General features: G+C 47.2%; 1 long non-coding RNA gene across 1 annotated transcript in view; it reads right to left on the reverse strand.

Moving 5' to 3' along the window:
- The window catches only part of LOC142578061 (uncharacterized), a 41,503-nt gene extending 16,328 nt beyond the window's left edge, over positions 1 to 25,175 (reverse strand). Inside the window, exons 1-2 of the long non-coding RNA XR_012827150.1 lie at positions 25,097 to 25,175; positions 24,280 to 24,327 (exon numbers count right to left, since the gene is read on the reverse strand). This is a non-coding gene — a long non-coding RNA (uncharacterized LOC142578061). The remainder of the gene's footprint in view (positions 1 to 24,279; positions 24,328 to 25,096) is intronic.
- Positions 25,176 to 25,396: the final 221 nt, after the last annotated feature.

The raw sequence follows: 25,396 nt of genomic DNA on the forward strand, positions 1-25,396 counted from the left end.
TGCCATTTCGCTGGCCACAAGGATGCTGTCGAGCTATGCCGCTACATGGCATAGACGTGCAAGCACTACATCAATTGGTCTTTCAAATAATCTGGGTGCTACCGACACACCAAACCGCAAACGTCGCAATTTGTACAGCCCCTTTACTGTATTTATTGTGAGCACTTCTGGTGAAGCTTCATCAACTGCAAGTTGCTGGTACGCTTGCGCCATGTCAATATTAGAAAAAAAATACGGCCTTTTCCCAACTTTGCGAAAAGTTCCTCGCTAGTAGGTAAAGGATAAACGTTGTTTCTTGCCGCTTGGTTGACTGTACTTTGCTAGTCGCCGCATATTCCTAATGACGCATCCTTTTTACGGACGATGACCACAGGGGTGGCCCACTCGGAGCACTGCGTCGGTTGCAGAACGGCTTGACGTTCCAGTTTTTCCAGTTCTGTGATGACGTCATCCTTGAGTGCGAACGCAATGCTGTGGCATTTTACAACCTTGGGCCGGGCGTCCTGCTTCATCTCGAAGTATAGTGGTGGCAGAGTGGCGCCTGGAAATGTTTCGCCAAAAACATCCGGAAACATTTTGATAAGGGCTTCTACTTTTTGTTCGATGCTGTTAAGCCCAGTGACATTAATGTTCAAGACCTTGAACCAATCCCGACCTAAAAGTGTGCTACCTTCGTTTCTACGAGTATCGGCAGCTGGAAGTCTTGTTCTTTGAATTTAACCGGAAGTGTGGCTGTTCCGACGACGTCCAATCCTTCCTTAGTCCAAGTTACGAGCTTGGTGTTCGCTTCTTCAAGCTTAATGTGCCTTGCCACTTTCAGTTTCATGAACGCATCTTGACTGATAATCGATCTAGCTGCTCCTGAGTCGACTTCCAAGGGCGCTATTTCACTACCTATACTTACGGCCACCATAAACTTGGGGCAACCGCTAGTCACTTGACTAATATTTATCATGTCATCATATTCAGTTTGCACCGAGTTTGGCATATTTTCCAACTGGTGGTTAACCTGACCTCTTTGTTTCTTCCGACACGCTTTGTCCAAGTGTCCTCTCACGGTACAATTGAAGCATACTGCGGTTTTAAACCTACAACAGTATGCAGCGTGGTTTCCCAAACACCGGAAACACTGACGTTTCAACTGCTCACTTGAAGTTTTTTTCATCTTGCCCATTATTATGATGCTTCATGTGTTGCCTGTCTTCTTTGGCTGTAAAATCTGGGAGTTCATAACGCAGGCCGCCCATAACCCTTTGATGTTTTCCAGCAGCCTCTGCCGTGACTGCTAGATCGTAGGCCGTCTTAAAAGCCAGGTCTTTCACGGCCAATAAACGTTGCTGCACAATACTGTCGGAGATTACAAAAACCAACCAGTCCCTCAGCATTACGTCAAGAGGAAGCTGGTTGTCATTGAACCCGCAGTTCTCGGTTAGCTTACGTAAAGCTGTAACGTAATCGGTGATAGATTCGGCGTCGTGCTGATCTCGTTTCGAGAAGACGTACCTTGAATATAGCTCGGATGGCTTCGGGTTGGTGGGGTTCTTCACGGCTTTCACGATGAAATGTAGTCAGCGTTCGGTGGTCGGAGGGGCTTTACGAGGGTAACTATTAGGGAGTATGTATCCTCCCCACAGCAGCTCAGCAATACTGCCCTCTTGTCTGCGTCTTCCTTGAGCTTGTTTGCAGTGCAGCATAGCTCCATACGCTCGACGTAATCCTCACGTGAAGAGTTGCCATTTAAGTGAGAATCGCTTATACGAACGCCAAAGGCCATCTTGTCGGCAACGCCCTCACCGCACGGGCGCAACCGTGCCTCGTCGCCAGTGTACTAACCGATGTGGACGCAGCAGCAGCTTTTGCACGATTCCTTTACTGCACAAAAAACAAGGGTTTATGCAGGCACTGTGGATCTCTTATCGGTGCACGTGCGATGAGTTTAAACACGGAAGACATGCGCACAAGATAGCCAATTCAGTCACATCACTCTGTTATCGCAACGCGAAATTTTTCTGGGTCAGCTTGCACGCCTTCAGCACTCACAAGGTGGCCAGGCATAGCGATTTCGCGGCGGCCAAAACGGCATTTGGCATATTTGAGGTGAAGGCTTGCTTGCCAGAAAACTTCAAAAACTGCTGAAAAGCGGCTAAGGTGGCTTTCAAATGTCGGTGAGGAGACGATCACATCGTCAAGGTAACAGAGGCATGTTGACCATATGTATCCACGAAGGAGGGAGTCCATTACCCTTTCAAATGTGGCTGGGGTGTTACATAGTTCAAAGGGCATTACCTTAAACTGGTAAAGTCCATCGGACGTAACAATATCAGAAGAGTATATGACGAAGATAAATGATCAGTCATTACATGAATATCATGACACGTGTGTTACGTAGATCATGAAACAGCCGCCTGCTTCTTGGTGCTCTCCAGGTCGCTTCCTTAACTTGGTACGTACCGAAATTCGCATAGTATGACAAGAGTGTATGACGAACATAAATAATAGGTCATGATATGAATGTCATCACATGCGTGTCATATATGTTATGAAACGTCTGCCTACATCTTGGTAAGTACCAAAATTGACTTAGTACGACAAGAGAGTAAGACAAACATAAATTATACGTCATGACATGATTGTCATAACGTGCGCATCGTGTAGGTCATGAAACAGCCACCTAAATCTTGATGCTCTCATGGATGTCTCGTTAAGTTGGTTGGCTCCCCGCATACTGCTTCGCATAACATCTATTCCCACAGCGCGGGGGGTCTGACGGCTTTTTCCTGCACCTCTAATTTGTCGATTATCTTCGCGAAATTTAGTAAGCTATTCCTCTCCTTCTGCGCCAGTGACATCGATGGACTTCCAGATCTATTCATTAGATCTTTCGAGTTGTTCGATATTCTGGCCAAACCACTTTTCACAGTTTTACAAACTTCTAGAGCACGAGACTTCAAGGGCTATCTGACTCGCCATTGCTTCTTATTAGAGCGTAAGCTGTTATGGGCTCATTTCAATAGCCGTTTAGAGAGAACGTCGCCGCCGCCACAAGTGTCCGACGCAGCTATTGCCAGGCTCCTTCCTACGCACTATGGGTGATTGGCCAAGAAATGGTTTGATTGTTCTCAGGGAAAAAAGAATATTAGGGAGGTGTATAGAACTGAATTATCGTCATCAACATCGGTATTATCGCCATCGAATCGCTCCACTTGTGACGTGATGTGACATGCGCACCGCGTAGCGTCCATTCGCGCAAACTTTGCATTGCAGTTACGTTGTATTCCTCCAGGTGTCTCTACTTGTAGGAGTAGCATGTTGCAGGTAGCTAGACCTGGTTAGGTCAAGCAGGCCAGGTGACTATTTGTCAGTGCCCCCTATCAAAGGGGCTTCCAATAAATCTTCATCAACAGCATCGTATCGTGCCGCGGGTCAGGGGATGTGGCATGTGCGCCGAGTAGTCTGGAATACCAGTGCTTACTCTTCAGTACACTTCATGGCGCCTCTTCGCAAGGTACTGACCACTGCTGAAGAAGCCAATCGGGGAGCTACATGCGTGCCAACCAGGCAACGTCGGGCTCAACAGACCACTGTTGCCCTAGCCTTAGCCCTAGCTCTAGCCCTAGCAACAGCCCTAGCCGTAGCTCACCATCGACGCCGTGTGGACAGTTCAGATCGTTCTGTGAAAACGACACAAAGAGACTTCGCCGCCAAAACCATCTAGTGTGTGCTGGCGAAGATGGAGCACCTATGGAGCCGCTCGTGCAGCTTACGCTGTGACTGTGCTAGGTGCACCGCACGGGCCTTTTACTTTTATAGGCAACGATTAAACCGGGCTCGCTTCCACGGCTTGTAGCGCCTATGAAGCCACTGTCAGCTGACAGCACGTCGCTCGCACAGCGGCTACGAGCCGTTGTGACGCTACCTCCTCTCACTCCACCTCTGTGAACCACATCGGCGTAAAAGCAGTGCTGCACAAAAATGAAAATGGCGTTCTCGCCTTATTGGCCAAGACGTCCTAGTTGACTTCAAGGAGGTTTCTTTGTTGTCTCTCTTCCATGGAAGGCCAGAGTGCCAGTATGCCGAGTGCTCTCGCATTTCTCACAATGCAGATTCGAGGTGCTAATGTCAGCCCCGTACTTAGGCACAACACACTTTTAGCAAGTCACCGGTCACCGAGCTGCTTTGGCTCCGCCTCTGGAACTTGTGCCACTTCTGAGGAGTTCGAATGTACGGCCATAGGCGCATCGTCATGCGCCCTGTGTATACGAGGGGGGGGGCATATCTATATTTTACGGACTCGGACTCTTTCAATATCGCCTGTGGCAGATAGCATAATTATTGTACGAGAATTAAATCGAAAAACATAATCCATTTTTTACCCTAATCCACTAACTGCCTTCTTAACTTGCGGCACGTTACGCAATTTCCTAATTGCAGTTAGTGAGTTTGCAAGACGTATCCACTTTGAATAAATCTTTAAGTTAACACAAGTTTCGAGATATTATTTCACAAAGAGTGGGAAAAAATACATGGGCGTTCCAGATACTTTTAGGCTTCAATGCATAAAATCGCGTTTTGTGCAAAGAAAATGTAAAAACAGTGCATTTTTACGGGGAGTTTCATAGCGTATATCTCCAAACCGCTGTGATTCTGGAAATTAGTTCCCAGTTCATATACCTGGCAAACTCACCGGACACAATTCATGAAATGACATACGTGTCTCCTAGTAAATATTCAAGATGTTAATTAGTAAACTTTAATTAACTGGTTGAATATCTGTTTCGATTTCTCGTACAAGTAATGTCTGCCTCTCTGAATAATCTAGAATAAGAACTATAATAACGGTATGTGATTCCTAAAAATTATGTAAAACTTCAATATGATGACCCCTTAAATTATAAAGTCACATTGAAGCCAACGGCTTTATAAATACAAACTTCACTGTTCCTTTATAAATACGTCTTTTGTTCATTTCGTTTACACAGACTACAGTTTCCAGTCGCCAAGAAATACTTCTTTTTCTTGGCGACTGGAAACTGTCCGAATCCCATCTTCGTCGCCACTGATATGTCGCACTAGGCTATAAACACTGACATCAGTCAGACATAACGCCGCAAGCACCGCAGCTTTATTGCAGCCTGCGTTCGTGTGTTCCGCTGCTCACGTGACATGATGACCATGGCAGTGCCGATGAAGGCACGATGAAGATGACGATGAAGTTGGCGATACAGCACTGCTTGAGATGTAAGTAATTATGCGCAAACACCATGCGACAGATTGTGTTGAATAATCGAGTGTCAGGCAAGTATTCAATAAAGTAAGGCTGACAGCTTAGGTGCCTGCAGCGTGCACTTTCAAAGTTGCCACTGTAGTACGCGGCCCGTATCCACAGGAAGGTGTGCCGCTTGCGATTCTTCTGTATAAGCGTGCGCGAACGGCAAAATTATACGGTAAGCTTGCGATATCTCAAAATCTGCAAATCTTCAAAATAAATAATGTAACCAGTTTCTGCTGCTAATTTTATCCCCGACTTTACGTACAGCTAAGATTACAACTCAAGAAACTTCGAGAGAATGTGGAAGTTGTGGCCAGCAATAGGGCATGCTGGGAAGGCAGTGCCAGCTTCTTGGCGGCACGTAGCCGGTACGAGAGAATTTCCCCAAGTCTGACTAGACGCTGGTGTCTTCCGTAGCGTTGAGCGTTGCTGCGGTCAGCGGGATGAGTCCCGACAAGATTGCCAGTTGAGCCCCGATAATATGGCGACAATCACGAGGAATCCTCTCTTTGTGCCTCATATTTAAGAGGTGGTCACCCGTCTACTTTCGAAACTTGAGGATTAGCGCTGCCATGCCCCTGGAGCGTCTTGTTTGTGTGTCCGCACACAAGCCGCCGGGACACTCCCAGCCCTACCAATACGGCGGTCACGAACTCTGCAGCACCGTATAAATGACCCTCAAAAACCGGATATTCAGTGGCCCACTTATAACGCCATCCAGACGATAAGGGCATAGGGGGTGGTTTCACAGGCTCGTGTATTTGGATACGTTCGCAACACTGCAACAGCCCTGTACTGACGTCGTCTTAGGCGTAGACATTATTACCTGATATCCTGCAACGATTCATATTTATTTCAATCACTCTGGCCAGGCGGTAGCGCACGCGCTCTCTACCACGTAGTGCTGGCTCTTGACAGGGGGCAACAAATACCACAGAATGATTTTCTTTTAAGTTCAATATTTCCTAAGTAAGGTACCTACAGTTCATAACATATCCCCAAGCAGGTCGATAGGACACGGCTCTTGTATTTAACGCGACAGCGTTAAGGAGCTCGTGTCGCAGAAAAGCCGGTGTCGTCGGCGTCGGTGTCGGTGTCAGCCACGAGTTCGATGCTTAAAAGCGGTACAAAAGCGCCTCTAGTGAATGCGGTGTTGCCTTAGAAACGAGCCGTAGAAAGTTATACTGCACTGTATATCGGTAATTATGAACATGTCTCTTACAGAAGTCGCAGTTACACGAGTAGCGAAGTGCGTTTCCGCTAATTTTCTTTTCATATAATTTATTGCGACTGTCAATAAAAAACACAATAAATTGTTGCTATTTGTGTATGAGGCCTGTCCGCAACAGAGGGCTCCAGTAATTGGGGTCGGAAACTTGTGGTTCTGATTGAGGATGTTTATGGATGATGCGACCATGGATTCAATAAAGGAGTTTCTGAAAAACATATGAATATTTAAAAATTCTCATGACATTTATTTATTTAATATTAGTGGCCAAAAATTGAATGCAATGGATTGTCGAGCGAAACCAGAATTTCTTCCTGCTTGAGAATTCGTGCGAGTGGGAGCCGCCACTGTAACCCTATTAAAGTGCAGAAACCCACTTTGTCTTCTCAACGTCGTGGCTCAAGATTCGACAGATTCATTACGGGAAAGCTGTTAAGGACTACTTTTCCCACTGTAGTATCTGCGTGTTGAATAAAATCCCGAAGATAGTGCAATGCCGAGCCGACCCGCGGCGGTGGTGCAGTTCGCAATTAAGAGGCCCACATACACAGCTTCACTAGTCATTCTCGTTCACAGTATGGAAGCGCACTGAATTTTGTGCTTGCTTTCTCTTTAGGTATTCTGTAGCATGGGACTGAATTTAGCATCCACAATCCTCCAAGTACATTGATTGCGCCATTTGCGCTTACAGTACACCTGCTATATAATTGTGAAAAATATTTTGCGTAAGTGATGAGTAGAAAGGGAATATTCAATATTACGAACATTTTTCTGAAGCGAGAATATTACTGGCCAGTTATTGGTTCTTATCCTCACCCTGCAAGAAGCACGAACAAAGGCGAAAATTATTCGGCAGCATCACCTCGACCGATATTATCTACGAAATGTATGTTGCTGTCGCAAGTGTATAAGAAATACGAACGTTGCTTATCAATGCGCGGTGGTGACCGAAGCAGCAAAATAAAATATACAATAATAGCTTTATTAAGAAAAACATTTCCTGAGGCGCACCTCCGATTAGAGGGGCTCAGAACCACTTTCTATCAAAACGGAGAAATGCATTTTATGGAAAACTGGCTATTTCAGAGATACTTGCCGCAGAAAAGCACTTCAGTGCGTTCAGCAGAGCCTGCGTTATTGGCAATGAAACGCGTCTTTCGCGTGATTCCACTCTTTGTCCAATGCCTTGCACTGCGATGACAACAGCGGAGCGGGGAGTGCCCACAATGATCCGCTTACTGAACGTCACTATGTCGCGCACCTTAAATTTCATTTTGGATGTTAACCTGGGTGCCACTACTTCCGGTGTTGATGCCCACGACGCATAAAATAAGGTTGTCCTCAGCAAGTCGCAGCCAGTGATTTCGTCGCGGTACCTTGCGGCGGCCGCGGTCTCTACGATACGAAGCAGACTGCAGCTAGACGCAACTGTAGGACTGTAGGACGTATGCGCAGCGTTTGCTTTGTGTACGACAGGGATTGGGCGCTCGCGCTCATATCCTTTAGTTTGGCCGTACTACGGACCGGCTTTGGCCTGCACCTGCTTGACCGACGGATAGAAGCCACATCGAACTTGCGCATTTTCGAGTGCTATCACTAAGTCTACCGAGGCGTCTAACCAGGAGCGGCCAAGAGTGAGCGCGCGCTGGCAAGCGCGCGTGTTGCCTGACCATCAATTTCGCATGTTTCGAGGCCAGCTCTTCAAAACTAGTCGAAACTAGCCAGACTCCACAGCTACAACTGCGATAAGCAGGAAGGCCGAAGTTTAATTCCTACGTAGGTAGCCGCAGCCAAGCGTGAGCAGGCGATAGCAGACTTTTTCCAGAAGTACGGATCATCGTAGAAATTAGAGAGCGCATTTTCGTTTACTTCACCCTGTTTATTAAACTGCGTCAGTAAACATACACAGTAACAGTAGAAAGAAGCGCACTGATCCAGATACCCTTCTTGATTGCCGTCAGCTATTGGCCAATAGCAGTGGCGTATTGGAATCCACTACAATACGAAATCAAACGTCTAGGAAATAGTGAGGAGCAGGCTTCTGTTGAATAGAAAGCGTTTAAGAGAATGGACAGTTCGCACTCCTCTTGCGAGCTTCATGCGCCGCGCATGGCTGCAAAACTTGGCTTAGACGTTCGCAGCAGCGTATGCTATCCGCGGATTATGTCTTTTCACCATGGCTGAGGCGTAATTCAGGGTCCCTTCAAGGACATCTTCCTAAATATGTTTGTTTGGGCGGTGCAAATGACGTCGCCGTTTATATATTACTCATCAACGTCGTGTAAACAAAACAAAGAAACAAAGTGTGTATTTCCTTCAGCACGGGGCTCAGGGCGTATGTAAATGACTCGCTTTCTCGGCTAACGTATTCGACAGATTTATAACGAGGAAAATTCGTCTTGTAACCAAGGAACTGTACGTTACATTGTCAGTTTTGATATCTTCGTTCTAGTAGGTAATGCACAAATGTGATTTCGTTGACCCAGTGAAAACGTACTTCTATGTTACTAAGTATCTCCTATTCTCTTGACGTCACAGTTTATATATTACTCGTCAACGTCGTGTAAACAAAACAAAGAAACAAACTGTATATTTCCTTCAGCATGGAATAACTAACTGCTCAGGGCGGATGTAAATGACTCGCTTTCTCAGCTAACGTATTCGACAGATTTATAATGGTGAAAATTCGTCTTGTAACCAAGGAACCGTACGTTACATTGTCAGTGTTGATGTCTTCTTTCTATTAGGTAATGCACAAATGTGATTTCGTTGTCCCAGTGAAAACGTACTTCTATGTTACTAAGTATCTCCTATTCTCTCCTTCCAGTGCATGAACTGGAGCGAACCCTGGTATGTAGTATACAGAAACTACAAAGTAGACCCGTTGCACGGCGATAGTACATATTGCGCCTATTCAACTGCAGTAATGAGTGACCCGGACAGCTCAGTCATATGGACAAAGGAACACGGGGAAACAACACGGTGAGTGATGGTAAAACTTCCTGACAGTAATGGAATAACTCTTCAGTGTCTGGCAGCCAATGTTTGGCATGGTGTTGTTTCTTTCTCTGGAAAATTACACCACTGCAAACTAAAGAAAATTGAAAGGGAGCTCATTTTCTTCCCGAACGGGATGCAGCAAGAAATCGCTAGCGCATCTTTGAAGAATCAAGGTAAATTATTCCTCCTGGTTAATCTGCCCTTTTCACTTAATTCTTATCCCAAGAGGTGTACCTAAAACGCTTCGCAGTACTATTGCGCCAACACGTTCCTCCTGGAGCTTCTCAGAGCTACATTCTTTTAAATCTGCTTAGTTTTGTATTAAGATGTGTTTGCACATACACGGTGCTCTTTTCACACAGTTACAAGAAAAATGCAATTATTGCTCTTCCTTCAACCAAACGGTTTGTTTTAAGATTAGATATGTATGAGGTGGCACTCACGCAAGTTTTTAAAACAACGTAGATTGCAACTACGATTGTTTTGCGTAATATTACTCGCTGCTTCGTGTTCGCGGATTCTCAAGAGAAACTATTTTACTGTATTCTCAGACGATACTTTGACACTTAAGCCTGGCTTTTGACTATACATACATACCTGCGTATAGATGTATACATGTCACTGTATCACACATCCTGAGCTCCGTGGGAGGCGGCATGGATAGATACAATGGATAAATATTATGAGCGTACCAAACGGGGAAGTGGCAAATACCGTAACGCTTGTCAATTTATAACGTTCTAATAAAATTCGCGTGGTATAAGTACTGCATGACATTGGCTGGAAGGCTTTTAATGAGAAAACGTTTTTTTTTTATGTGTGCACAATCAAAAAAATATACGTCCTCAATGGCAAAGTCGCCGCGGAAGGTTTACGCGGTGTTGACTTGGCGAAGTTTCATTTCAAAGCACTTTGTGCTCACACTGATTAAAAATGCGCAAGGCCATTGTTTGCTCCACACTAGTAGACTCTGTAAATCTGAATAGCGAGCTGTGCGCTTAGGGTAGGCAAATATAAATTACTTCTTAACATTCCGCTCTCTGTAAACTATGAGGGACGTTCCGAAAGTAAGTATTGTCATATTTGTTTTTCATGAAAAGGTGGTACGCCAGGTCAAACAAACAATCGCCACATGAATCCACGGTCGTAGCTGGTTCAACGACGGAAAGAGCGTCAGCGGAGGAGGAATGACGCATGCGCATAGCGCCGAAGAACAGAGAATAGCAGCGAGCCGGCGTGCCCAAAGTTATTCGTGTACGAGCCACGATGGCAGACAGACATGTTCTGACAACGTATGCGCCAATAGGAGGGCGTGCTATTATGCAATATGGATCGGCACCTATTCCCTGCATTGAACGGTGCACTCTCGGGACGCCGCTTCCAAAACAATGCTCAGGTGGCGCAAGCTGTGCGACAATTCTTTGCGTTGCAGAGCACCGAGTCTTACCAGAGTGGTTTCCTCAAACTGATTGCCCGCTACGACAAATGTCTCAATGTCGGTGGCGACTATGTAGAAAAATAGTGCGGAATAATGGTATATTATTTTTTGGAAATGAAGTTTCCCTGTGAACATGAATGACGAAGCTTACTTTCGGAAAGTCCATCATATAATCGTCGACTTAACGTGCCGACGGCAGAAAGACCGTTTTGTCGTCGATACGCGATGACAAGAGGCCGGGATCTTGATGATACTGTCACGTAGCAGTGACGGTGATGAAAGCAGCAAAACTGGGAATGACGAGACTAGTGCTTTATTGGGCGAACTTCTGCACTCAAAAACAGGCTACACTCAAAGAACGGCGACAGCGGCGAACACAGTCGGCGATCGTCGACAATCTGATCAGCAGGTGAAGCGCGTCGGCTTTTATACATCAGTCATCGAACGTTCCAGAGCAGTCGCTGGTGCCCACGTGTCCTCCAGAAAGTTACACACCATTCGCGTCGCGCATACATGAATCAGATTGCACAAGGTTCGATGACAACAAATAGCAAAAATAACCAGCGATCCTATTCGAGAAACTTCCGATACGTGCGGGCGCGTCCCACGCTGAGCAATAACATTTGTTAGAGGTGAAAAGTGGTCACACGAAAAAGACGAACAAGTACATCTGTCAATGCCCCCCTCTGGAAAATATCAAACCAAACAGGAGAGCTAAGAGAAAATGGACAATTCATAAACAAAAGCAACAAAACAACAAAGAAGCGATGTCCAAAGTAACACAGTCCAAAACAAAAGTCCAAAGTTCAGCTATGTAAAGTCCCAAAGCTCGTTAGCGCTGGCAGAACGCTCAAACCGCACAACATGGACTATATCATGTCGTGAGCGGCGCCGCTGTGAATGCGAAATGCCGTCCGGCATGACCTCATAGACGAGTGCGCCAATGCCCCGGATGATCTTGTAGGTCTGAAATAGCGGCGCAATAATTTCTCACTGAGTGTTCGTCGGCGTATCGGGGTCCAAATACAAACACGGTCGCCGGGCTGGTACTCGACGTAGCGTAGTCGAAGGTTGTAGTGTCAGCTGTCGGTCCTCTGCTGGTTCTTGATCCGCAGGCGGTCGAGCTGTCGGGCATCTTCGGCGCGCTGGAGATAGGTGGCGACGTCACGACACTCATGGTGGGTGACATGTAGCAGCATGACGTCGAGAGTCGTCGGGTTCCTGCCCTAAACTAGCTTGAACGGCGTGATCTGTGTTGCTTCTTGCACCGCCGCCTAGTAAGCGAAGGTTACGTAGGGCAGCACGGCATCCCAGGCCTTGTGTTCGACGTCGACGTACATTGCAAGCATGTCGGAGAGGGTTTTGTTCAGACGCTCCGTAAGACCATTCGTCTGCGGCTCGTAGGCAGTCGTCCTCTTGTGGCTTGTCTGGCTGTGTTGAAAGAATAGCTTGAGTGAGCTCCGCTGTAAAGGCCGTTCCTCTGTTGGCGATGAGGAATTCAGGGGAACCATGTCACAGCAGGATGTTCTCGACGAAAAATTTCGCCACTTCGGCTGCGCTGCCTTTTGGTAGAGCTTTAGTTTTAGCGAAGCGGGTTAGATAGTCCGTCGCTACGACGATCCACTTATTCCCGGATGTTGACGTCGGAAAGGGTCCCAAGTCCATCCCTATCTGCTGAAATGGTCGGCAAGGAGGCTCGATCGGCTGTAGTAATCCCGCTAGCCTTGTGGGTGGTGTCTTGCGTCGCTGACAGTCGCCGTATGTCTCGACGTAACGGGCGATGTCGGCGGTCAGGCGCGGCCATTAATATTTTTCCTATAACCCCGATAGCGTCCGCGAGAATCCGAAGTGTCCAGCGGCCGCCGGATCATCAAGTAGGGTGCGCACTACTTCTGGACGGAGTGTTGAGGGAACAACAAGAAGGTAGTTGTGCGGACGGGTGAGGTCTTCTTTAGTAGTAGGTTTTGAAGAGGAAAACATGGCAATCTTCGCTTAAATTCCCTACGGACCACACCAGTGTTCCCTTCCAAGTACTCGACGAGGGCTTTCAGCTCCAGATATGCTCGTTACTGTTGAGCGAAATCTTCTACGCCTATTATTCCAAGGAATCCGTCATCATCCTCGTCGTCTTACGGCGGCGGGTCAATGAGGGTGCGTGATAGGCAGTCGACATCAGAGTGTATTCGTTCGAACTTGAAGTTTACAGTGATGTCATAACCTTGCAGTCTGAGGCTCCATCCCGCCAACCATCCTGAAGGGTCTTCTAAGTTCGCTAGCAAACACAACGCGTGGTCGCCGCTGACGACTTTGAATGCACTGCCATATAGGTTAGGGATGAATAACGCTGTAGCTCAAATGTTGGCGATGCACTCCTTTTCGGTCGTAGAATAATTGCCTTCCGCTTTTGACAGTGACCAGCTAGCGTAAGCTGTTACACGTTCAAGCCCGTTTTTCCTCGGGACTAGGACGGCACTGTGGGCTAAGCTAGTGGCGTCAGTGTGGATCTCGGTGTCGGCATCCTCGTCGAAGTACCGTGAACAAGCACCGCAGACGACTGCATGCGTCGTTTGATTTCTTCAAATGCGTCGGCCGGCAGCGTTTCCCACTTGAATACTACATCACATCGAGTTAGATATCTCAGCGGCTTAGCGACGCGTGAAAAGTCCTTGACAAAGCGCCTGTAGTAGGCACGCATGCCAAGAAATCTACGCACTGCCTTCTTGTTGATGAGCTGCGGGAACTTGGCGATGGCGGCTGTCTTCTGTGGGTCGGGGTGGACTCCACATTTGCTGATGACGTGGTTTAGGAACCGAAGCTCATCGTAAGCAAAGGGGCACTTTTCCGGCTCCAGAGTGAGCCCTGATGACTTGATGGCCTGCAGTACTGTCGAAAGCCGCCTAAGGTGATCGTCAAAATTTCCGGTGAAGGCGACGACGTTTTCCAAGTAAAGAAGACAGGTATGCCACTTCAATCCTGCTAAAACCGTGTGCATGACGCGGTGGAACGTTGCTGGCGCCGAGCTCAGGCCAGATGGCATAACCTTGAGCTCATAGAGCCCGTCTGGCGTGATGAAGGCGGTCTTTTCGCTATCTCTCTTGCCGACTTCCATTTGCCGGTAGCCATACTTAAGGTCCACTGACGAGAAGTATTTTGCGTTGCAGAGCCGGTCGAATGCGCAGTCTATCCGTGTGAGGGGGTATGTGTCGTTCTCGTGATCTTGTTCAGTCGAGGACAACCGACTCAGAAACCTAGGGTCACGTCCTTCTTCTTAACCAAGACTACAGGAGATACCCACGGGCTTTTCGACGACTGGATGATGTTGTCGTGCAGAATTTCATCGACATGTTGCCTAATAGCTTGACGTTCTCGTGTCGAAACTCGATAAGGGATCTGGTGGAGTGGCCGAGCGAACTTTTCCCTAATTATGCGATGCTTTGCGACTGCTGTTTGTCGAATCCTCGATGACGTCGGAAAAAGCAGTATTTGTGTCATCAGAGCAGACTTCTGAGCTGTTGCTGCTTAATGATGGGGAGAATTCGATTTATGTCGAAGTCTGGTTCGATAACTCTCGTCGCCGGGTTGATGCGGCAGAATCCGAGAGGGCCAACGCATTGCTGATTTCGACAATTTCCTCAAAGTACGCGATCGTCGTGCCCTTGTTGACGTGCTTGAACTCCTGGCTGAAGGTTGTCAGCAACACTTTCTCTTTCCCTCCGTGCAGTCGAGCGATCTCTGTCGCGATGCAAATTTAACGCCTGAGCAATAGACGTTGGTCGCCCTCGATGACGCGTTCTACGTCTGCGGGTGTTTCGGCGCCAACAGAAATAACAATGCTTGAGCGAGGAGGGATGCACCCTTGATCTTCGATCACTCCCAAGGCGTGGTGAATAGAGAGCTTTCCGGCGGTATCGCTTGATCTACCGACAGCGTTGTCGAATTCGACTTCAGGTCATTGATTGCGCCGTGTTGGTACAGGAAGCCCATACAGAGAATGACGTCTCGTGAACACTGTTGGAGGATAATGAAGGTGGCAGGGTAAGTCCAGTCATCAACGGTAATTCTTGCCGTGCAGATTCCAGCCGGCATTATGAGGTCTGCCCCAGCAGTGCGAATTCGAGGGCCTTCCCATGCTGTCTTAACTTTCTTCTACTGCGCTCCGATGGATCCACTGATGACGGAGTAGTCGGCTCCTGTATCGACTAAGGCGGTAACTGCGTGGCCGTCGAGAAGCACGTCAAGGTCGGTGGTTCTTTGTCTGTCGTTGCAGTTAGGTCTTCGCATCAGATCACGGCTGCGTCGTGTTGAACTGAAGCTGGAACGTCGCGTCGTCAAGTCATCTTTCGTCGGTGTAGTCTTGGTTTCTTGACTTCATCTGGGCGGCGGCGTGTCGTTGATATCTCGCAGAGAAAAGCTTTTCGGCGTCTTCGTCGGCAGCGGATCTTCGTCAGTTTCACGAACAGCAACCGCACCTCCATCGGTTGCTGCTCTTAGTTTTCCGAATATGAGCTCGCAGACCGGCCCCGGGCTGGGACAGTGTATGCTTGGCGTTGCGGCGACAGGAAGTGGCCTGGTGAGGGCGAATGGGACAGTCGTCGAGAACTCCACTGAGTGGCGGCGAGGCAGCCGGCAATGTCACGAGGGCCTCTCCAAGCTGTGGACGCGGCGCGTTGATGGTGAACCCTCTCTGTCCCAAGTAGCGGTATGGGCATCGGCGGTACAAATGGCCAGCTTCTCCGCAGTGTTAACAGAGTGGGCGGTGGTCGGGGGCTCGCCAAATGTCCGTCTTCCTCGCTTAGCTGCGCTGGGTGACGGGTAGGCGCGCTGGGGGCAGCGGTGATGGACGATGGCATTGCGGTGTTACAGGCTCTGGCGCGGGCGCAGAGGGAATCTTGACGGCGGGTGACGGCGGGTGACGGCGGGTGACGGCGGCCTAGGCCATCGCTTCTGCACGGGAGGTGGTGATTCGGGCTGCACTTCGGAAACGCTCAGTGACCGTCGAAGTTCGTCCCTGACCATGTCAGGGATCGAGAACACCTGAGGCTACGACGAAAGTAACAATTTGCGCAGCTCCTCGCTCACATTGGCCGTGATGGTCTCTTGGAGGTCACCTGAGTCCAGTGCTTGGATACCGCACAGCGGCGTGAGCACGTGGCGGTTATATTGCCTAATGCGCATTTTCAGTTTTCTCAATCGTCACTGCCTCTATCAAGAACTCAGCTACGGTCTTCGGTGGGTTGCGGATCAGTACGGCGAAAAGTTCTTGCTTTGCGTCTCGCATCAAGAAGCGGACTTTTTTCCTTTCGGACGATTCTGGGTCGTCATGCGGAAAAGACGGGTCATCTCTTCCGTGAAGATGGCGATGATCTCACTGGGTAGTCGCCCTCAGGTTTCCAGCAGAACTTCGGTCCTTTCTTTGGAACAACGCTCATGAAGGCCCTCGGGAGAGTACCGTGGGACTGGTCCCACGTTGTAAGTATGGACTCGCGGTTCTCGAGCCAACTCCTTGCGGCATCTTCCCAGGAGAAGTACAGATGGCGTACCTTATCCTCAGAGGTTCATTTGTTGAAGGTCGAGATCCTTTTGAAGGTTTCGAGCCAGGTTTCCGGATCCTCCGACGTAGCTCCATGGAAGGTAGGGGACTCTCTCGGTTGTTGAAGCACAATCGGTGACGCTGAGGCTGCCATTGTGGTTATTGAGCTGGCCACAGTCTTCCTAGTCGTATCAGGCAGAAGTCTGTGCTCCGGGGGCAGTCCTTGCAGTCTGCGGCTAGCTGGCTTTTCTTGCGCGACGTTGGTGTTCTCCTCGGGCTTCGGGCTTAGATTGCGGCTTTGCTGACGCAATCAGTGCATGAACGCACTAGCACCTCCACCAGATGTCATGTAGTAGGGGCGGTGAATAAAGCAGCAAAGCTGGGGATGACGAAACTCGCGTTTTATTGGGCGAACTTGCGCCCTCAAACACAGACCACACTCAAATAACGGCGACAGCCGCGAACACAGTCACGATCGAAGTCACGATTTGGTCAGAAGGTGAAGCAATGTATATGTGAACTGGTAGCGAAGCTTCCATAGAAGCCCACATGTCAAGAAAATGACGGCTCGTTCCAACCGTCGCCATCTACATATCGTGGGGACAACTAACAGCAAACCAATATAAACAATAAAAATGTAATGTTACAACCGGAAATGGCAGTAACATCAAGATATTATGCTGCGTGGTGCGAATGTGTGAATTTCTCGAGCGTCCGGCATTTCGACCACAACGCCAGAAATTATGTCCCTTTTGAGGCTCAGGCGAGCTTGCGACTCGCCTCAACTAAAACGCCAGCGTGTCCTTGAACTATAGGAGTGGCGTATGTCTTAATGTGAACACAATTAGGCTGTTATTGACGGCAATTACTACAGTAGCTTCCTTACGAAAGTGAGCGAACAGAATGTAAATAAGACTGCCAAAGAGGTTTCAAAAGCAACTTCACTTTTATTCGTCTAAAATAATGTAACCAATATACCTGACAAAACAAAACATGTTTCAATGGATGAAAAGTGCTATGGCCAGCTGACAGTCATTAATATATGGCAAGATATGCGGATCCTTTTAGCAGAACCATTCCTAATCCCTTGTCATACCATGCATTCATATGGAACTGTTTTCAGACAAGACAACATTGTCCCACATTATTATTTAGAAAACATTCGGCTTACTAATTTTGCTGTCCGTCGGACACTCAGAGCTTGTGTTACGGAGAGTAAGCGAACATAGCGCGACGTTTCTTCGTGGAGCGTTCCGCATTTATCGTCACGACGAGACAACACGTCGGATGGCGCAGCGCGAACTTGCACGTTAACAAAAAATCTGCCCTCACGCCTTTCCCCAATGAATTCCGCTCGCTAGGTCACGCAAAATTTTAAGTGAAGCGCACGCGGCACTTTGAACAAACAAGCAATAAATAACTGGGATACCGCCGCGTTCAAGTGAGCAATGCCGTTCTGCACGACATAATAGCCTGTTTGCACAGTCTTTTCATATCTTGCGCCCGAATCATTCGTTCGAAGGGGTCACCAAGAACGAACTAACAAATTGTGAAATGGAAAAAAAATTACATTTGTTGTATTAGTACAGCAAACATATTTGAAACGGAACATTTACTCGTATGGCAGTATTCTGATTTTAAATTTTCGAAATTTTGTTTTCACATACATAGGTTTTATAGTATCAGTATTTGTCCCCCCTCACTTAGTCGCGCTTCAACCATGCACCACTAACTGATATCTTTGGCAGTAGGTTTTGGCACGCATTTCGTTCCAAGCTTCGCGACCTATTTAGATGGACCTTGGGTGAAGCGCGTCTCCTCTTATAGATCAGTCATCGGAGGTTCCAGAGTAATCGCTTGTGCCCGCGTGTCTTCCAGAAAGTTCCTCACCATTCGCGTCTCGCATACGGGAAATCAGATTACACAAGATTCGGTGACAACAGACAGCAAAAAGAACCATCGATAACATTCGAGAAACTTCCGATAGGTGCGGGCACGCCCCGCGCAGAGCGGTAACATTTGTTAGACGGTGAAAGCGGTCACACGAAAAAGACGAACAATTACACGTGTCGAGGGAATATTTGAGCATAGAAGGGCAGAACCTATGGAAAGTGCACAGTCAGCACAGCTTCGCGACTCAAATGTAGTGATAGATACCGAGCTTCTTTTTTTGTTTAGTTACTCTGCTGATGAAAGAGCAGAGTAAAATATTCTTACCATGCAATCTGGGACATATTTGAGAGCATAGGTTCCACATTTCTGAAGATTCCATATTATTTCATAACGCACAATCATAATCTATTTTGGTTTCTCGAATGTATGCCAATTTTTTTAACAATCCGACCTGAGGTAGCCAGTGGTTTCGTGTGATATAGCCGAGGCTATGGTTGGCGTGTTTAGCAATGTTATGTGGGTGAGCAGGGCTGACGTAGAATATTACATAAGAGTACGCCAAGGCACCTATGCGAAGGAAGGAAGGAAGGAAGGAAGGAAAACTTTATTTGGTCCTGTAGTGATAAATAACCACTAAGCGGGCCGCTCCCACGTCGGGACCGGAAGGCCAAGTCTCACGGCCACGTCGTGAGCCTGCTGGAGAGCCCAGAATTGTTTATCCAGGTCCGGGCTGCGAAGTGCAGCCTCCCACCTGGATGCATCCTTGATCGCCGAGTCTTCAATTCACTCGCAAGACCAGAGCACGTGTTCGAGCGTGGCTAAAGCACCACAATCTTGGCAATAAGCTCTGTTGGCGTTTACGTTGGAAGCAGTTAGAAGCGCTAATGGAACTGCTCGACAGAAACAGCTTCGCTGGAAACTTGGCTGTGATCCCATAAAGAAGCACAAAGGCTTTTGTGTTATTATATTGGAAGAGTGTATATATATATATATATATATATATATATATATATATATATATATATATATATATATATATATATATATATATATATATATATATATATATATATATATGCGCAGGAGGCGGCTTCTGCAAACCACACAGCTGCGCTCATTGTAGACGTTAATCTGACATTCACGACCGTTGAGCGAAACCGTCTTCTTGCCCTAATCAATCCGTACCGAGGCTGTTTCTCATCTGCGTCAAGAGTTGGTCAAACGCCACTTATCGAACGCCGCATCATCACTGTTGTTGACGACAGACCCATTCGACAGAACCCTTATCGTGTGACCCCAAAGGAACGCGAAGCAGTACAAAAACAAGCGAAGACGATGCTGGAAATTGGCGTTATTCGACCATCTAATAGTCCTTGGGCATCACCTGAACATTTAGTGAAAAACAAGGACGGTAGCCTATGATTCTGCGTCGACTATCGGAAGCCAATCAGGTCGCAAGGAAAGATGTTTATCCGCTGCGACGTACTGATGATTCCTTGGGTGAGTTACCAAACGCGTGCTACTTTTCGCTAATTAACTTCAAAAGCGGTTATTGACAGATCGAAGTAGATGAGAAAAACGTCTAACGGACACTGTGCTCTCGGGACTCAAATGGCAAACATGCCTGGTGTACCTGGATAACGTGATTGTCTTTTCCGCAACGTTCGACGAACACTTACGAAGGCTGAAAACTCTTGTTGAAGCAATAAGTTCTGGCGGTCTCGCTTTGAAGCCCGAGAAGTGCCATTTTGGTTTTCATAAGCTCCAGTTGCTCGGTAACGTCGTCATTAGAGACTTTTAGCTTGTACGCTATTCCGGTAAACGGGAGCGGTTTGGGCGGATTACCGGATGGTCGGGGCGTAAACGTGAGCGGCCGGAGCGGTGAAGCCGCCTGGTGTTGTAGAGCTTAACCAGACAAACGCATAGCTAAAACTGCAGTAACTCACCATATCCTGCTTCGCCACTCGTGCAAATTTTTGGCAGCGGCATAATTGTGAACATGATTACGCCACTGTCGAAAATTTACGCCAGCAGCTAAGCAGAATATAGTAATTAGCTCTGTATTTGTGTGGTTGAGCTATGCGCCACCAGCTGGCGCCACCAATCTGGCAGCTCACGTTGACGCCCCCGCTAAACCGGAAAACCGCCCGCGCTTGCCCGAATACCGGACACGCTAAAGGTCTCTAATAGCCAACGAGTCCGACCAATCCGGATAAAATTCCTGCCGTCGCTAACTCCCCGACCACATCGGGCAAAAAAAGCCGTGCTACGTTTTCTGTGACGCTGTGCATATTACTGGCGATTTATTGCGAATTTCTGACGCATTACATGGCCGTTAACGCAGCTCACTAAAGAAGATATCCCTCTTATTTTTGGCGAAGACCAGCAGTGGGCATTTCCCGAGCTCCGCCAAGGCATTTAATTTCATTTTCATTTTATTTCCTTAAAGACCCCGTAGTAGGTGTATTACATAAGGGGTGGGAATACAACATATGCAAACAATGTTATAATGTATTCAATTCTGTAGATAAAAAGTTGTTACATCTTGAACAATGCCCCCAAGCGCCTCCCATGCTCGCACACTTAGATGAAGCCGCCCCGACGATATTGCAGACAGACACTAGTAATGTCGGTCTAGGGACAGTGCTCGTGCAATGACAGGACGACAGCGAAAAGATGATTGCTTACGCCAATAGGACACTCTCCCGAGCCGAGGCTAACCACTCCATCAAACAATGGTATGGGTAGTTCTGAAATTTCGTCCGTATTTGTACGGTCGGTGTTTCACCGTCGTTAACGATCACCATTCGCTCTGCTGGCGCATTAATTTGAAAAATCTTTCCGACCGGCTCGCACGCTGGAGTCTTCCACTCTAAGAGTTCGGCTTTATTGTCGCATACAAGTCGGAAATACTGCACGCAGACGCCGACTGCCTTTCTCGGTCTCCTTTTGAGCCGGCAGCACAAGATGATAACAACACGGTCTTTCCGGGACTCGTGGACACTGCCCATCTTTCACGCCAGCAACGGGATTACATTGGATTGCTGCCGCTTATTGATTACCTGGAAGGTCGAACCAACACCGTGCCGAGGCTATTTGCGAGAGGGCTGGCATCGCACTCCTTGCGCCGCAACGTCCTCCACAAGAACGTCTCACCTAGCGACAGCAACAACTTACTCGCGGTTCCCTCATCACTTCGACATGACACAATACACGCCTGCCACAAGGAGCCGACCTCTAGGCGCTTGGACTACACTCGCACATTGGCACGGATTCGGCAGAATTACTATTGGCCGACACTTACTGCGGTCGTTAAATGTTAGTTTTAGACATGTCTGGATTGCCACCGTCGCAAACTGACATCCGTCAAACCAGCCGGCCTACTGCACCCTGTTCAAGTACCGGCCACACCATTTGCACAAGTAGGCATGGATTTCCTGGGCCCCTTCCAAACGTCTACTACCAGCAATAGGTGGATAATCGTAGCCATGGTTTAGCTCACTAGTTATGCCGAGACATTTGCTCTGCAACATGCAACAGAAGATGAAGAGACGCGATTTTTTCTCGAATCTATCGGTTTAAGGCATGGCGCTCCCGCAGGAGTTGTCACGGACAGAGGTACTGCGTTCATGGTCAAGTTATCGGATATTGTTCTACGTGTAAGTGGTACTCCCAACAGGAAGTACTGCCAACAGGAAGAAAACGGCGTATCACCCCCAAACAAACGAACTAACGAAACGTCTCAATAGGACACTGGCTGATATGATAAGCATGTACGTAGATGTAGAGCATAGGAACTGGGACGAGGTTTTACCTTATGTCACCTTCGCGTACAATTCGGCTCGTCAAGAGACGCCTCGCAAGACGCCCTTCAGTCTCGTATACGCCCTTGACGTTACGACAACATTAGACGCAATGCTCCCTCATGGATTTGACGACAACGAGACGGGTGCTGAAGAGATCACACAACGAGCAGAGGCAGCTAGGCAGCTTGCGCGTCTGCGAATCCAGGAACAACAGGACTGTGACGCCAGACGCTACAATCTTCGACACAGACCCCTAACATGCAACATCGGCGACAAACTGGGGCTCTGTACACCTATTCGTCAGCGTAGGCTCCCTGGAAAGCTCCTGCGCAAATACTTCGGGCTCTACATAGTTCTGCGATGCATCATTGACGTCAACTACGAAGTCGTTCCAGACGGCTCTCACTGTTCAAAGCGCCGATGACATTTACCTGAGGTCGTTCACGTGCTCCGTACGAAGCCGTACTATGAAGGCTGACAACACTTCGCAGTTTTTTTATCGCTGCGTTCCAAGCCTCTATGATCGAGACGATGATGTTTCTTAAAGGGGAAGCAAATGATCACAAATGCATTTGGCACAGCTATATTGCCGTAGGTATGAGTCAGTGGGGACGAGGTTGAAGTAGCGCGGGTTTTTAGGTTTTTGTCTCTGAAAGTAGATGTTTATGTTTATGCGGTCGATATCGCATTTTTTACATCTGCAAAATGTACATTCACTACAACAGTCATTGCAGAATTACATAGGAATGCTGGAGACATGGCTAAAAGGGTTATGTATGTCGTTAAATATTAGCAAAAGTGCAGTATTAGTATTTCCATTAAGTGCACAGGTGCATATATCTTTACAATAGCGACAGGAAATCAGTCCTCAAATTGATGAAGTCTTGTACCTTGGTGCAATTTACCATGGCAAGCTCACCTGGGGCAGTCACATTGAACATATTAAAACAAAGGCAGAACGTGCCGTAGCTATGCTCCGCAGGCTCAGCCGTTGTCGCTCTGGACTACGCAGGCATGCCTTACTGACGATATATAAAATGTATGCTCGGCCCATATTAGAATTCGGATGAGTAATATCTTCCGGTGGCCCCGCCTACAAAATTCAACCTCTCATACTTTTCGAAAGAGAAGCTCTACGATCATGCCTCGTGCTACCTAGATTTGTTGCCAACCCTGTTTTATATCAGGAAGGTCATATACCCACCCTAGATTGCAGATTCCGCTTGCTTACGGTTCAGAATTTTTTTTTAATTTATTACTGTTTAAAAAGACGTACGCAATATGCATTTTTCACTGAACCATCTGAGTTTCTTCAAGTATCATGGTCGAGATTCCACAGCCCTCAGATAATATTTGTACAAGCACAGTTACAAAAACTGCATGTGTCCATACGCCAAGTTTGCCATTCAAATAATTCCTTTACAGACACCAAAATTGACTTCGTGGACATATTTCCAAGTCATGCTTAACTATTTCCAAGGCGAGATTTATTTCATATCTTACACGGCCACTTACACCAGCTAACCGTCGACAATGTACTAGCTACTGACTCTTCTGTGTGCAATGCGACGGCAGGAGTGGGAATCTTCTTTGAATCCCTTAAATGGTCTTACTCCCTTCGCCTTCCCGAATTCACACCCATGTTTCAGGCAGAATTATTAGCGATTATAGTAGCATTACGAAAACGCCCCTAAAATGACCCATTAGCAGTTATTGTGACCGACTCGCTATCTGCATGTACAGCGCTTACTACACCTTTAAATTGAAGAATTCAAAGAACATTTCGTTCGATGGTACCTCTGTGCTTACGGAATGTATGTTTGCTTTCGGTAACAGGACATCATGGGCTGCATTTGAATGAAATGGCTAATTCACTCGCACGAGCATCCCTGAACGGCCCTATCATTTCTGTATTGCCGACATCAGCTTATCTCAGCGCGGCTAGGTACAGAAATTTCTCTATATCTCAAAACTCTGCAATATCCATGCTAACACCTTCTTCAGGATTGCGCCATCTTGGATTCCCATAGAATAATAATTGGTGTCCTTCAAGGCAACTGGAAGTTTCTTTTACAATATTGAGATGTCGTATACCTCTTTTAAATCTTTACTTACATGGGTCTTGTCTCGCTATGTCCGCTCCATGTTCCTTTTGCAGTGCACCTAAAAGTATTGAGCATTATTTACTCTTGTGTCGCCGCTTTATAAGGCAAAGAAAACTACTAGAATACTCATTTATCAAACTTGGGCTATCGCTAACCTTGCCAACCATTCTTTCTTTTGGGGTGATTTCATTGGGATCCATCCGCAGGGGTGCTTTTCTTGCAGTTTACAGTATTATTAGAGAGACTAACAGAGTACCTTGCTGAATTTTTAAAATTATCAATAATTTCTAAGATTTCATTCCTTCACGCTAACTTATTTTATGAAAATTCTTAACAATATTTTTATTACATTTCAAAATTACATTTCTATAGTCCCACGCTCCATTATTTAAATCTAGTTTCGCTGTACTTCTAAGCATACGGAAAACCACCTGCTTCTTGGTCAATCCGCGTGAGTAGGTATGCGTCACCCTCATCAAAGTCATCATCATCATCACGTGTATTTTTGTTGATCGTGCTGCTCCGCATCCTCGTCAATCCCACGTCGTTATCATATATATATATATACTTATATATATATACATATATATACATATACAGGGCGTCGCAGCTCACTTGAACCAAGATTTTGAAAAACCCTATGCGTTGACCAGAAAAGAAATCGCGTTCGCGTTTCTCTAAAGTGACAGTACCATTTTTTGCTCGTATTTTTTGAGTAATTAGCCGACATAAATCAATCAAGTTTTTAAATATAGCTTGAAACGTTGAGGCGTCAATAGGAAAGTTGTGGGGCTGGCACCCAAGCACTTCCAATGAGATAGACTTACCGTGGCCGTCTTTATTCTAGAAAAACGAAAGCCCGCAGAGTTTAAAAAATACCATGTGACAGCGCGCTGTGTGCTCCCGAATGCGCCGGGATTACAGCGCTCTCATGAGTGATCTATAAAAACATCGCCAGCGCCGCACCTTCCCTTCACTTACGAGAAAGGGCTTCAACCTTTACTCGGCTTTGACATTACCGGCAGCGGCTGGCGACGGCACTCCGAAAAAGCTCTTTGACAGCAGCCGCTCGTGCCTATCGGCGAAGAACGCGCCGTCATCAGCCGTTTATTCCGATATGACGAGAA

The sequence above is a fragment of the Dermacentor variabilis genome, chromosome 4 (genome assembly GCF_050947875.1).
Source record: "Dermacentor variabilis isolate Ectoservices chromosome 4, ASM5094787v1, whole genome shotgun sequence".
Taxonomy (NCBI): Eukaryota; Metazoa; Arthropoda; class Arachnida; order Ixodida; family Ixodidae; genus Dermacentor; species Dermacentor variabilis.